General features: G+C 32.4%; 1 long non-coding RNA gene and 1 pseudogene across 1 annotated transcript in view; both read left to right on the top strand.

The window, feature by feature from the left end:
- The window catches only part of LOC118606590, a 314651-nt gene that overhangs the window by 156750 nt on the left and 143302 nt on the right, over positions 1–14599 (top strand). The gene's annotated exons all lie outside the window — the stretch shown is intronic.
- Positions 11716–11834, top strand: LOC118607217 (annotated as a pseudogene).

Genomic DNA, 14599 nt, shown 5'->3' with positions numbered 1-14599 from the left:
GGAAGAATTCGAATGTTAGGAGTAGAAGGATGGAAATGAAACACATTTCTGCCTCTGATGTGCAGAACTGATCTTTCTTTTATGCCTAGAAAAATGCTTAGAGAATAAAGTTGAAAATAGCATATACATACAAACACTTTCAAAATGGCATATTTATAATATTAAACTCTATAGATGTGGATGCATAGTAATGTCTAAAACATGGAAAATAACATACTATTTCAAGGGAAAGCAAATGAAAACCAAACCAATATGTGAAGATCTAAAAAACACTTTTACACTCTGCATTTCATGGAAAGAGCTCACCAAGAAAATGACTTTGGCCTTAGAGGAGAAGCTTCATTTTCATGTAAAGAACTATATGATCATACTTGGATAAGTAAAAATATTTAATTTGGTGACTGCATAATTCTTTTGAATTGATTCTCTTATTTATTTTCTGAAAATGATTATCTATATTTTTCTACTTTCATCAAAATGGTTAATTAGCACATTTTCATCTTTATTTAAGCTATATATTAAGTATGATAGAAAAACACAAATGACATTTATTCAAATAATGAATATATATTTATAAAAATTGTATTCCTAATATACACACATAATTTGTAGTGAAGAAAAATATAATTGTGAAAAATGTAAAAAACAAACAAAAGGTTATGATAACTATGCCATTAATCTTATTTTAAAATATGTCTTTAATTTAAAAATCTAATGATTTCTTGGACTCTGTAGATATTATTTAAAATATGAAGATTATTTGAAAAGATACATATTCAAAATAACAGCTTTCTACATAATTTTTATCTGTTCACAAAGTAATGAGAAAAGGGGATAAAGTAGAATATGATTGTGTGAAAATGTAAAGGAAGAAGTAATTGCAAGGATCTACCATAGTAATTTACTGTGAGAATTATAAAATAATTTTTTCGTTAAGTAAAGTCTAAGGAAATCATGGACCCAGAATGGGAAAGATGGGTTGGGATGGATGAATTAATAATAGAAAGAACTCTATATTTAAAAACCTGAAAACAACAAAGGTCATGGCACATTCTGAAACCTGAAATAAGTTCACTGTGTCTGGAAACTCTTCAATTTAACAAAACATTAGTGCATTTCTCTAGTGGATACAGAACAGGTAATTACAATTGATCTCTGGTCATGACTTGTGATCTGTAACTACAGATCTGTTAAATAAAGATTGGTAAATCCAATTTTAAATTGCCTATCATACAGTTTAAGAATCGTAAGGGCAAGGTAATGATATCTGGGCATTACTCTAATTAGATGTAAATATTCTTATAGATATGGAGTGAATAAGAGAAATAATGGTTAAATAAGAAATATACCATCATACTTTGTTTCTGCTGAATCAGTTACAACTCCAAAAGATATTATGTAGCAACATTTTCCAAATAACATTAGTTTGCTTTTCAAAGTGCTTGATACCCTAAAAAAATAGTAAGATCTTGCTGTAACACTTCACAATTTAATAGAATTCACATAATACTGTTTAATTATTCATGTATTCATTAATTTAAGAAATAGTCACTGAGGACAAACCTTAAGTCATAACCTGTAAACAAATGAAACACTTGTCTCTATTAATAATCATGAAAATATAATTTAAAGTGACAATTAGTGACCAGTCACACCACTAAGTTTCTAAAATATATATTTTTTAAGTTCCGAAAATATAAAGTGTTGGTGAGGATGTGTTGTAAGGGGAACACCATGGGAGTATAAAGATTACCATCACTGAAAAACCATTTCACATCACCTTGTGAAGTAGTAAATGTGCACCATCCAAAAATTCTGCTCCTCCGTGTATAGTTATACTAAATGTTGTTTTTAGCAGCAAAAAACAACAACAACAAAATAATCAAGCAAACAAAAGCTAGATCCTTTAATACTAGAATTAATGAATAATTAGTGATATTTTTAATAAAACTATGTGACAATGAATATGAATTAACTGCAGCCAATTTATCAGATGGATGAGTCCTAATTATCAGATGGATGAGTCCTAAACTCAAATTTGGGAAAAAGTAAGAGAAAGTACATAGAGTTTGATTTTATTCATGTAAAGTTCAAAAGTAAGCTAGACTAAATAAATTGCTTAGAAATACATTCATATGTAATAAAACAATTGTGAACAATGAGGCATTGATTACTATTAAATCTTATCTTGGTCTTAATAGCCAAATTAAAAAGCCCTTTGTCCATGATCCTCTTCTGTATTATAGCTTACTATATTAGTTGCGCGAGATTATTTATCTACTTGTCTGTGATTCCTTTTATGTTGCTGCCATCTCAAAGACATAGATCATGTCTTTAATTTTTACAACTAATTTTTAAGTGACAAATGCATATAATTTTCAACATCAAATTATGTAATATTAGAAATATTTCCAACCTTCTATTTTCAAATTACTTTCACCAAGTAATGAATATATATATTTTAAAAGCTTTACTTTGAGGCTTATTGATAAAACTTTATTTTAAAGAAATAGAGTGTTTATTTTTTTTAAAAAAAGAACTACATCTGAGCTTGCCACATTAGATCGAATTGTCAGTTACTGTTTTGAACCTTGTATTGCAGCTAAAAGCTTTTTCTAGGAGTAGAAGTTCCAGTTCTACTGTTACCTAGTTTTTTGCTTATGTTTCTATTACTGATGTTATCTTTATTCTGAATGTTTATAGAAATCTTTTAAAGCCACTTCTCCATCTTGTTAGAATTAATTTAATTAAAACTAGATAATATAACCTGTAAATTCACTTAGCTGGCCACATGTAAATTCTACTGTATACCTAAAAGCAAACAACTCTTGAGGATCTCACTGACACCTTACTCTTCCCTCAGAGCACCTCACCTACGTGAGCTCTCATGAGCATTGGACAAAAGGACTACAAGAGGTCAACATTATCTGTGTGTTTATCAGATATTAGAAATACTTAGTTTCTGATTTACTTTTTAGCTTAAAATATGTAACGACATTTTTCATGCAGAACACAGATAATGTTGTGGCTTGCACTTCCCGCTTCTGATTTATGAGTTAATCTAGTGATTACCAGTGGAGGATGGGGAGATAAAAATCACCACAGAAACTTATTCACAATCACATACATCAGTTCCAGGTTGGGGACCATGGTATTGGATCCCAGTGGTCTTTTACTGTGATATAAAGCAAAAGAAAATTCTAACTGAATGAGCATAAATGTGAAGACCATGGGAGTGTAACTATTACCAACACTGAAAAACTATTTCACATCACCTTGTAAAGTAGTAAATGTGCACAATCCAGAAATTCTGGCTGTCCAGAATTGAAGAGTATAAACAACCATAATTTCCCAAACTAGGTATTTCTTTTCTGTTTCTTTAACTTCATTTTTCCTTCCCTCACTTCTAAATTACACACTTAAAAAAAAAAATCCGTAACATTAGGCTATAATTTCAATGCATGAGAAGAAACGTCCATAAGAAAAGAGATGGAATGTATAACAAGAGAAAAATGAAAGTGATACATTATGGAATTATGAATTTCATTTTTTATGAACTTTTTATTATTACTTTGAAGCCAGGCTGCCTGAGGTCTTGTCCCCTCTATTTCTTAATTTTTCAGGGCGTCTGTTTTATCACCTCTAAAATAAGTGAGTTGACCTAGTTGATCTCAAAGATTCTTTACAGTATTAATAATATATAAGGTGTTCGTGTCTGAAAAACCTTAGGGAGCAAATCAAATTTTCATTTAAAACAAATATTAGTAAGAAATCTTTTAGGTTTCTTTCTCAAAGTTCAATTGGCTTTGCATTTATTGAGCTTTTTCAATAAATCAAAAGCTTTGCTAGGAGCCTTATGTATTTTGTTCAAATCTTTATAACAACCTTCAAGGAAAGAATTACAATTTCTATTTTATGATACGTAAACTCACTTTTTTTTCCGGCTAATAAAAGACTGAGCCAGGATTTGAATGCAGGTATATTAGATCTCAATGTCTACATTTTCTCCAAAATATGAGGTTGTTGAGGCTAGTTCTTGAATAGTCTTGTGAAATAGAGTATGGAAAAAAAATGTATTGTGTTACTTTACCTTGGGTTTAGAGGGAGGCAATAATGAGAAGAGGCAAGAAAGAATAATGATTTTTGTTATTGTACAATATACTTTTATATTATTGGAAGAAGTGGAAGATAGTTCTTTCTCAAACTTGGCTGGTAAATTTGGTTTTAGACTCACCTGTGTAATAAGTAACGTAAAATTACTTATTACTTATTTTCCTACAGGTATAATTTTTATTCCTGAATCTTTAAAAAACTATTGTGTGTGTGTGAACACCTTCATATGTATTTATTTTTGAATCTGTAATTCTCCATAGGTGGTAACAAATCTGTTATATATTTCATGGTCAATTAAAAAGAAATCGTATAAGATTTCCATGTATTATGGGAAGATCGACATCTATCCCCTATTTAATTAGATCCACCTGATTGTGTTAAATGTATTCTGGCTCCTGTTAAAAAAAATTTTTTTTCTAAATTTACATGAAGAGAAACCTTGTTAAAAATGAATTGTCAGCAAGAAACAGGAGAAATTTAAACAAAGAAATTGCAAGAATAGGTCAGCAGAGAAATATCTCAAACCTGAATGCTACACTGAATAAAATAATATCCCTTCCCTTTCACTTATCATGACTAATGCACACCAAAATACAAATGCAACTTGAAACCAATTTTTTTTGTAGGCTTCAGGAGTTTTGTTAATTTTTCCTTCCTGTTGCTCTTCACTTTGGAGCACCTTTCAGCTTCTGGGATCTGACTAGAGCCAGGAGGGGAAATGCTAAAATACTATGGGGAAGGCATATTCTTGGAGTAATTTAGACATGATTTGAGGAAGCCAACTCTTGCTGTAAATTGTATGTTAAAAAAGCTCTGTCTGTAAAATTTTCAGTGAGTTGAACAGATGAAAAAATTCCAGATAATAAAACAAAATTTAGATACTAATGCAAAAGTAATGAATTGTCAGAGGCTTTGTGGGGGTGAGAGAGAGAGAGAGAGAGAGAGAGAGAGAGAGAGAGTTTAAGCTTTGAATTCTGAAACTTGCATTCTCTTCTTTGTTTTGCCATTAATTCTTTGACTATTTTCAAGCGTTTCCTCTGAATTTCCTTACCTTAAAAAATATGCAGCAGTTAGATCTCCCCATGCCTAATCAGTACAGATATACAAGCATTCTAAGGGCAGGCAATTCTTTTTTTTTTCCCCATTCATTTATTCATTCACTCAACAAATATTTATTTGCCAACTACATGTCAGGAGCTAGTCTAAGTTCTGGGGATATAACAGTGGGGTGGGGGGGGAAACTATTCTTATGTACCTTAAATTCCAGTGGAGAGTAAACAAATCAATATATCATATGCTAGCTACTATTAATTGTCAGGCAGAACAATTAGGAAAGGCCTTTCTAAAAGTAACTTTTAAGCAGAGCTGATGGGGAAGAGTCCCACAAAGTAGGACTAACAAGTACAAAAGTACTTATGCTTGTGGGTTTAAGAAGCAGCGAGAACAGTGTGCTGGAAGGGATAGAGCATAGCAGAGATAGTAAGAGATGTGTTCAGAGTATTACCAAAACAAGAAACAAAACACACACAAAAAAATACTCAGTTCCTGAGTCTATGGTACATGCTTATGTATGAAAGAAATAGTAACCAGCACATTCATTGAAATACTTGCTGTTCTATCATGATTTAGAAGTACATATCGAAGGGTTCTGCCATTTGAGTTTAGGGTTTCAGAGTTCTTCCTTCGTTGAATTTGTCAGGACAATTGGCAGGGGTGTAATTAAAAAGGAGGAAACCTAAATATACAAGAAGAAAATGAAAGCTTGTTTAAACAAGAGGAGACAATTGAAAAAAAATTATTTTCCCCTAATTAAGCTATGCATTTTGAACAATTCAATCAAAATCCCAAAGTGATGCTTCCAAGTCCTCTTGCCTTCTTTTCCTTCCCCTCCTCTCACTTCTCTTTGCTTCCCCTTTCCTCCCTATTCAAAAGGCTGTATGTGTTATGATTTCATTACATAACATTCTCAAAATGACAAAATGATAAAAACAGAGAACAGATTGGTGGTAACCTGGGAAAGAAGTGGATGTGGCTAAAAAAGGGCAATATGAGAAATGTTTGTGGCAATGACAGTGTTCTGTATCTTTACATTTAATCCCAATACCCTGGTTGTGATATTATACTATATTATTGGGAAATTAGGTTAAGGATATACAGAATACTATGTATTACAACTGCATGTGAATCTACAAGTGTCTCAAAATAAAGTTTAATTTAAAAGTTTAAAAAATAATGACCATTGTAATCTAGAGGATATCTTGAGGCAATTGAACTCTCACTCACAACACACTTCCCCTACCATCTTACTTCTAAGGCTATGTCGTGGCAATGAATATTCTATGGCAAGCAATTCTTTAGTGTTGTAAAGTACATTTATTCTTTGATGCAGTTAGCAATATTATTAATAATTTAAATTCATTGGTACTCTCTGAGGCAAGCAAGCTGCGAAGTAACCAGTTGAGAGCAGAAAAACCACCCAAATGAACAAAATTAGTTTCAAGAGGAACGAGATGAAGTGATCTGAAAATTCACATAGAATAGAAAAGGTCCACAAAGCATTTTGGAACATTTTTGGTGAAGGAGTTGAGTAGATTGCTCTATTTTTATGCTCTATCTGCAAAGAGACCAATAGTAAATGAGCTTTTTCCATTTCAACAAATCTTCTCCAACACTTAGTGTTATTGGAATTTCCATTTTTAAATTTTTTTTTATAGGTCTGAAGTCTTTTATTGTATCTATTATTTCTTAGAAATTTTTAGGAGTTCTTGATGTACTTTGCATACTAATCTTTCTCAGTGATATGTGCTCCAAATATCATTTCTCAATTTGAAATTTATATGATATAGTTTCTATACTATAAGATTTTGTTTTCTTGAAAATTTTGTTAAACTTACCTCAAACTATCTACATTCAATTTCAAAAGCTATACAGTAATCCAATATATATGACAGAGTGGTTCTAGAAGTCAATATAATATCATTGGCTATCCATATTGAAGAGAATAAAATTTTATCTATATTCTATAACACAAATAAATTCCACATGAATTGAAAATATAAATATGAAAGAAATCTTCAAAACTTTTAGAATAATTATCATAAAAGAGCTTTATATTAAGATGAGGAATAATTTCTTTAAAATGAAATGAAAACACAAACATTAGAATTTTTCTTTTGGAGACTCTTTGGAGAACATCTTGACAATATCTGGGAAAATTCAAACATGCTCAAACCCTAAAGTTGATCTCTAGTTACATCGTGAAGAGGCCTTTTGACCTTGTACACAAAGTGACCGATACAAGATACATTACATCACTGGTTATAAAAATTTAGAAACAACCTATATGTGCATCAATTTTAGGATAGATAAATTACACTATTTTTATAAAAGGAAATGCTATATAGCAATGAAAACAAATGTCTGACTATATGAATCATGAAAAGGTATGAGTTGCTCTTAAAGAAATGGGTGGTCCCCAGTACTTTATTGCCCTGATTTGTCACCTGTGTTATGGACAGGAAGCCACTGTCAGGACAGAATATGGAGAGACAGAATGGTTTCCTTTAGGCAAAAGTGTCAGACAGGGGCACATTTTATCTCCTTATTTGTTTACTCTATATCAGAACATACCATATGAAAAACCAGGCTGGACTTAGAGGATAGAAAAGAGAAAGTGGTGGAAGAATTATAAGATATGCAGTGGACACCATCTTACTGGAAGAAAGTAGCAATGATTTGAAATAACTTCTGATGAAACTGAGAGAATAAAGTGCCCCCAACAGGACTGCATTTCAATATCAAGAAGATAAAAATCATTACTACAAAAGAAATAAGCAACTTTAACATAGGCAATGAAGACATTGAACTTGTTAAAGATTTTGCTTACTTTGGTTCAGTCATCAATTCAAATAGAGACGGCAGCCAAGAAATCAAGAGGAGACTGAGATGTGGAAGGACAGCAATGGAAGAATTAGAGAAGATCACTGGGAGCAAAGACATGTCATTAGAGACCAAGGCTAAGATCATCAACACCCTTGTATTACCAATTACTACTGTATAGATGCAAAAGTTGGACGGTGAAAAAGGTTGTAGGAGAAAAATAGATTCATTTGAAATATGGTATTGGAGGAAAGCTTTAAGGATATCTCAGACCACCAGAAAGATGAATAAGTGGGTCCTGGAGGAGATTAATCCTGAAACATCACTGGAGAAAAAAATGAGAAAACTAAACTTGTCTTATTTTGGGCACATCTTGAAAAAGCATGGTTCTATGGAAAAGCCTATAATGCTAGGAAAAAATAGAAGGCAGCAGGAAAAGAGAAAGATCAACTATGAGGTGGATTGACTTCGTAAGAGAAGCTATAGGTGTGAATCTACAGGAGCTGAGCAGGGCTTTTGAGAACAGGACATTGTGGACATCATTCATTTATAGGGTTAACCAGGAGTCAGAGCCGACTCATTGGCATGTAATATGTACCAAATAAAAATTTGCACAAAATCATAGAAAGGCATATCTTAGCCTTTTCCTCTTGAGATCTACTCAATCACCTGTTTCCTGCATCCTGCATACCGAGATTGCTGAAGATAAATTCACATTTCATCCAAATTATGTTTGTGAAAGTGGAAAAAGAGGGACACTATACACTTTTATATTTTAAGATGTATTAGCAAACTCAGAATTTAAAAAACTTGTAGTATATTGTATTTTAACTAGCTGCCTAGTAATATCTTAGATATAATGAAGAGTGAAGCCTTTGACAAATTTTACTAATATACTTTAGAACTTAAAACACTTCCAAAATTGTTATCCTATCCTATGTGAAATTCACATATATTAATATAAAACTATCCTAGTTCATATAATATTTTAGAGTCTCCTGAAAAGAAACATTACACATATAATGTGAATTAAATGTATATTATTTTAAGTTTTCTTAGGAGAAACTGTTAGTTACTCCATGTGACTTCACCTAAGGCTTCTTTTATTCTAAGTTTATTTTTACATCTGAAGGTTTTATAATTCTTATATCTATTTCTGATTTTTGGTTGTTGAAATATTTTCTCTGATCCATTAAACTAACATTTACCCTTGTCTCATGGAGGTTTGGGCATCTCCACAGGGCTTAAAGAGAATTTCTCTTTTTTATCTTTGCTTTCACTACTGACCACTATAAATTTACCACAGTGTTAAAACTGGATATCAAGATGTTAAAGGGACATTTTCACTGAAACAAATCATTTGATCCCTTAAATTTGATATTGATATTGAACCAATCCAAGGGCGAAGATTCAGGGACCTGGTCATAAATAGTATCCAAGGGGAAGGGAGTGGTGCTCTTGTTCTTTAGTCGAGTCTAATTTTGCCTCTTTATTTCTGAGCTCAACATCCATCTCACAAGTCCCTTTCTGTGCTTTTTGCCTCCTCCTGCATCACAAACTGGCAAGGTCCTTGATAGGAGGGTGTTAGGGAAGTGATGGTGCCTGGGTTGCAGACCAGTTAAGGACCTATTTCCTTCTATTTCATATGTTAATAGAGACTGGGTTATATTGTTGATATTATGTGTTGTCCCTTTGAGACCTATTTGAATAATGTCTTTAAAAATCTCTTTCATAGAAATAATCATACTTTTTATTCTGTATTTCTTCAGAGGCACCAGGGTGTACTCATCAGAATAAAAACTGGCAAATACCTACATGCTAAATAACATTGTAGATGCTCTTTGACTTGTGAGAAGAGCTGTACCTCATTTCTCTGACTGGCTTTTGCTGTGTGGTAATTGTTAGGGAAACATCTGGTTATTGTCACATATTTTAGTATCTCATCTCATTGCGTGATATTTTGTTCTGTGACATTTAGTTCCCACTTAGGACTTGGAATTGGAAACCTAAAATTAAGTTCTTTTTTCATCATAATAATAGGGAATTGTCCTGGATAATGATTTTTAAGGTTCCCAGGAATTTCAACATAGCACATTAGAAAAAAATAATAGCAAATTGTTATCGGTGAGTTTTATATATATATATAACAAATACTTAGGTCTCAGAAACTGTTTTTAGGAAATACTTTGAAACTTTTTTTTTTTAGTTTTGAGAATATTTTCCTTTGCATTTTGGACTCATGGTAAATTGAAATGAACTCTCTTGCAGTGAAGTTCGTATATCTACACATCTCTCATCTACCTTATGTACTGACTTTTTTCCTATAAGGAAACATTTAGGAATATTCCTTTTGAAATATCTTAATATAGTTTTCTAATCTTTAGGTTTTCCACAACAGAACTGTGTCTGCCATAGGTTTTTTCATAAAATAAAGAGAAAGATTTTAGATAATTACCATTTGCCTCTGCCTAATTTGGGTACTTAGCTTAATCCCATTGTTTTTAGTTTACAACCTGGAGCTAGATTGGTGAACCCATTCTATTCTCCTATGCTTTTGGTACACACTAATCTAGTCCTAAAAATTGCTGTTTCCTTCATCATTTTTTTCCTTAGAAGTATTGTGTATCCTCAGGTTTCTCCAGTGGACTTACTAAACTCATGGGCTATTTAAGATAAAACTGAGGCAACTATCATTCAAAAAAAGCGGTAACTTGTTTGCTACAGTTTTGTCAAATTGTCCCCACCCAAAAAACAAACCACACATACATGACGTCTTAGATTTAGTTCCAGAGGAAACAGACTCCGTGATAAAGATTTGCATGTAGGAAGTTTATCGGAGAGTTCTCTTGGGATACCTGTGAGAGATGAAGGAAGCAGGGTTAGGTAGAAGGAAAAATGTTAGTCTGAGATGAAGTCATAACAAATGTCCTAAATGATCCTATAGGAGATGACCTCGTTGGGTTATTCCCAATTGAGCAAGGGGCAAGGCTTTTAGACATGATATTGAGTGGTCACTGAACGTAGACGCCACAGTGGGGCATGCAACACACCTTCAGCTACTGGGGAATGAGTACCTAGGTCCTGAAAAAGTGGTCCGGGCAATGTGCAATCCATTTACTATGCAGGATTTTAAAAGTTAAATCACTTTCTTGGAAACAAAGATGTAGGCATATTTTTCCTATTTCTCAATATATTTACAAAACTATTAAGAATTTAACAGAAGGTATGTGGCTACACAGTGCAGAATATGCAAGACAGCTTTGTCCATTTCTTGTGCCCTTTATTCTTTGTGCGTACAACAGTTACCATTTTCACATTTTATGAAAGTGATACTTTGTATGGGTTGGTTAAAAAAATAAATTATTGCCAAACCTTTCTTTTCAAGGGACTATTTTAAACATCACTCCATGTCGGTTCTTAAACAAAACTTTCCACAATGTCACCTCCATATTTGAGGTAAGAAAGCTTTGTCTGTACTTAGGTTCTTTCTTCATTACCTCTGCCTCTTTCACTCTGATGCTTCAGAAGCCCATCTTTCCAGGTGGAAAAATTGTAGATTAAAATCATAGTACTTCCTTATGAGCTGACCTAGAGCCCAGTAATTAACAGTGCTGAGAAGAAGTAAGGTTTAAATATACAATGATGGTCTACTTAATGGTCAAAAAAAGGTGGGTTTTTTTTTTTTTTTTGAGAAAAAAGAAAAGACATATAGATGAAACCTGAGTCTATGGCCATGCCACCCTGAATAAGCCCGATTCTGTCTGATCTTGGAAGCTAAGCAGGGTCGGGCCTGGTTAGTACTTGGATGGGAGACCACTTAGGAAGGCCAGGTACTGTAGGCGTAAAATATAAAAAATAAGGATTGTAAGCCGACAAGGTCCTTGCAATCTGTGAGGTCAACCAAGGGTTGCCTGGTCTAAATAAGTAAGTAAATAAACAAACAAACAAATAAACCTGAAACCCATGTAATAAAATAATCTTGAGAGAATGTGGAGATTTTGATGGTGACCTAGTCATTGTCACCCTGGGACACTTTAAAATAAATGTTCGCAATTGACCAGAAAAAAATGAAAGACAGAAAGTTAACATATATTGAGCAGTTATTACTTGCTAGTTATGATACAAAACAATTAATAAGATGATAATATTCAATCCTAACTACTGTCCCAAGTGTTAGGCACGTTATCCAAGTTTTTTGTTCAGTCTTTTTATTTTAAGTGACATAACTTTAAAGTTTATGCTTTTAGAAGGTGATAGAGCCAGTATTAAAAATGATCTTTCTGATTGAAAAATACAGGCTATTCTTCGGGGAAAAAAATCCATAAACAGAAATATGTCATTAAAATGAAATATCTTTGTTATTCTTAGAATTATATTTCTGAAAAATTGAAAAATATTAGGCTATTAATGGTGTGGTTCTATTTTTGTTTGTTTGTTTTTGGTAGAGTGCCCATATAATGGAGAGGAGAGTGATTTTCGGAGTTAGGACACCTGTATTCACTACCTAGCATTGAGATCTGGGAAAGAAAATGAACCCTAATTTTATAAATGATAAAATTAGGATATTCAAATAGAATGATAGATACCATTCAGAAAATTTGATTTGCTGCATTTGATGTAAGAGACATATCTTGAACATGTTTTCTGGTGACAGAACTATGTGTGTCCCAGAACCAATCCGTGATATTTTGAATGTTGAGTGTTCCTATACAGCATAAATTTAGCATGGGGTTTTCACAGAGTAATTTTATTTCTGTAACAGAGGTCTATTTCATTGAAGGTCTGCTGGATCCTTGCTTATTTAATTACTAGTTGTACAAAAGAAGATGGAAGTTGAGATGGTAAAGAATAGAGGTTAAAATACTGAGCACCAAAGGAATCCTGGATATTATTGGCTTTGCCAGTAAATAATCAGAGGAAGAATAAACAAATTAGGAGATGAGTTTGGCAAATATGTGTATATTTACAAAAGATCCTTATAGTTTTTTTTTGTTTGTTTTTTGTTTTTTTGTAATGGATTTACTAAAGTTTTGGGAGAATGGAACCCTTATTGTCCACCCATCTGTGGTTTCACACAGTAGGATCATGGGAATCAATTCAGTAATGTTTTTGGATTAAAAAAATGGTTCTGCAATCCTATTGGGAAAATTAAGACCAAAAAGATGGAAACTAGGATTGTAAATTAGTGTGAATCTTGTGTAAACAGCCATGAATGTCAGGGGTCTGGATTTCAATCCATAACAAGCCCTATGTTTAAATTTTGTTTTATTTTTTTTCCCCACTAGTAGGAATAAATAAATGATGAGAAATCATAAATTTTATTACCATGGAATATTTATATACATGGAGAGAAACATGTTAAAAAAACATTGAAAGAAGACTAACAATAATTCCAGATAGCCAATATTAATTCAACAATCTGTACTAACATTATTTTGGTGTCTCATGTAAATATTGGTTAATATGAAGTTTATCTTTTCCTTATGAGTCTAATAAGGAAATAGCTTTAACATAGCTATTTAATATCACCTGGAGTTAAAAATAAGGAGAACGAGAAACTGTTGTGATTGAAATATGTTAATTTGACTGTTTCTTAGGAGATCTTGGAGGATGATCTGTAGAACTCTCTTAGGTAAGATAATGAGGAATAATTACTGAGAGTCACTAAAATTACTATTTAAAAAATGTCATTTAGTTTTTTTTTCCTGCATGAAAGTAAGGTCACATTGTAAAATGTACTTTATATCCTGTATTCAACTTATCAGGAAAACAAGTAAGATACTGTCTTTATCTTTATTATATGCAATGTCATATTGTGTTTCTTTTTGTTTTTCTCAGTAGGAAAGCTCCCCCCAAAACAGATATATTCTTATATCATCTTTACAGATATTGCCTTAAATACCATTGGTGTTTGTACATACTGATTATGTCATTGGGGGAAAAAAAGGCTATTGAAAAGTCTAGTGTTTAAATACCAGATGTGAAAATATTTTTAACGTTGAATTGAGTTGATAAGTGACCCCTAACCTGAATGCTTCTTTTAACCATAAAAAGCATCCTTTTTAAATTTATAATACCTCATGAAACACCAATTTTAATTTAGTCCTCTTGAAAGACCTGCGAATATTTGCATTGTCAGCAGCTTAAATTGACCACAGAAATGACAACTAAATAATTTAGAAAACTGTAAGATTATTTAGGCACTTAAGATGTATATAAAGTAATTAAAATCAAACTTTAGGAGAGGCACAGCCTTAATGTACTTGGTTATTCTGCAGCTGAGGTCACTGCCTAAATTGTATGAGAGCATATGTTCAATTTTCAGTTGTAATAAAGAACATGGGATGTTTTGATTCTTCATTTGCTGCAATCATCTCTAGAAGATGCAATTGCCTGTGTTAAAAAATGAACATCTCTTGTGGAGGATAATAAAAATATGCAAGATAATACATGCCACATGAATATATGGTTGGCATGTGGCTTTTCTCTTTGAGTGTGGAATTGTCCTTAGCTGCTATCATGGAGCAGCCACCTGGAAATGTTCATTATTAGCCACTTAGAAATGAGATCAATTCCTTTGATCTCATTAGTTTTATCATGATTGTTC

The sequence above is a fragment of the Rousettus aegyptiacus genome, unplaced genomic scaffold (assembly GCF_014176215.1).
Source record: "Rousettus aegyptiacus isolate mRouAeg1 unplaced genomic scaffold, mRouAeg1.p scaffold_m13_p_8, whole genome shotgun sequence".
Lineage (NCBI taxonomy): Eukaryota > Metazoa > Chordata > Mammalia > Chiroptera > Pteropodidae > Rousettus > Rousettus aegyptiacus.
The sequence above is the reverse complement of the archived record's forward strand: the minus strand, read 5'-3'. Positions and strand labels throughout refer to the sequence as shown.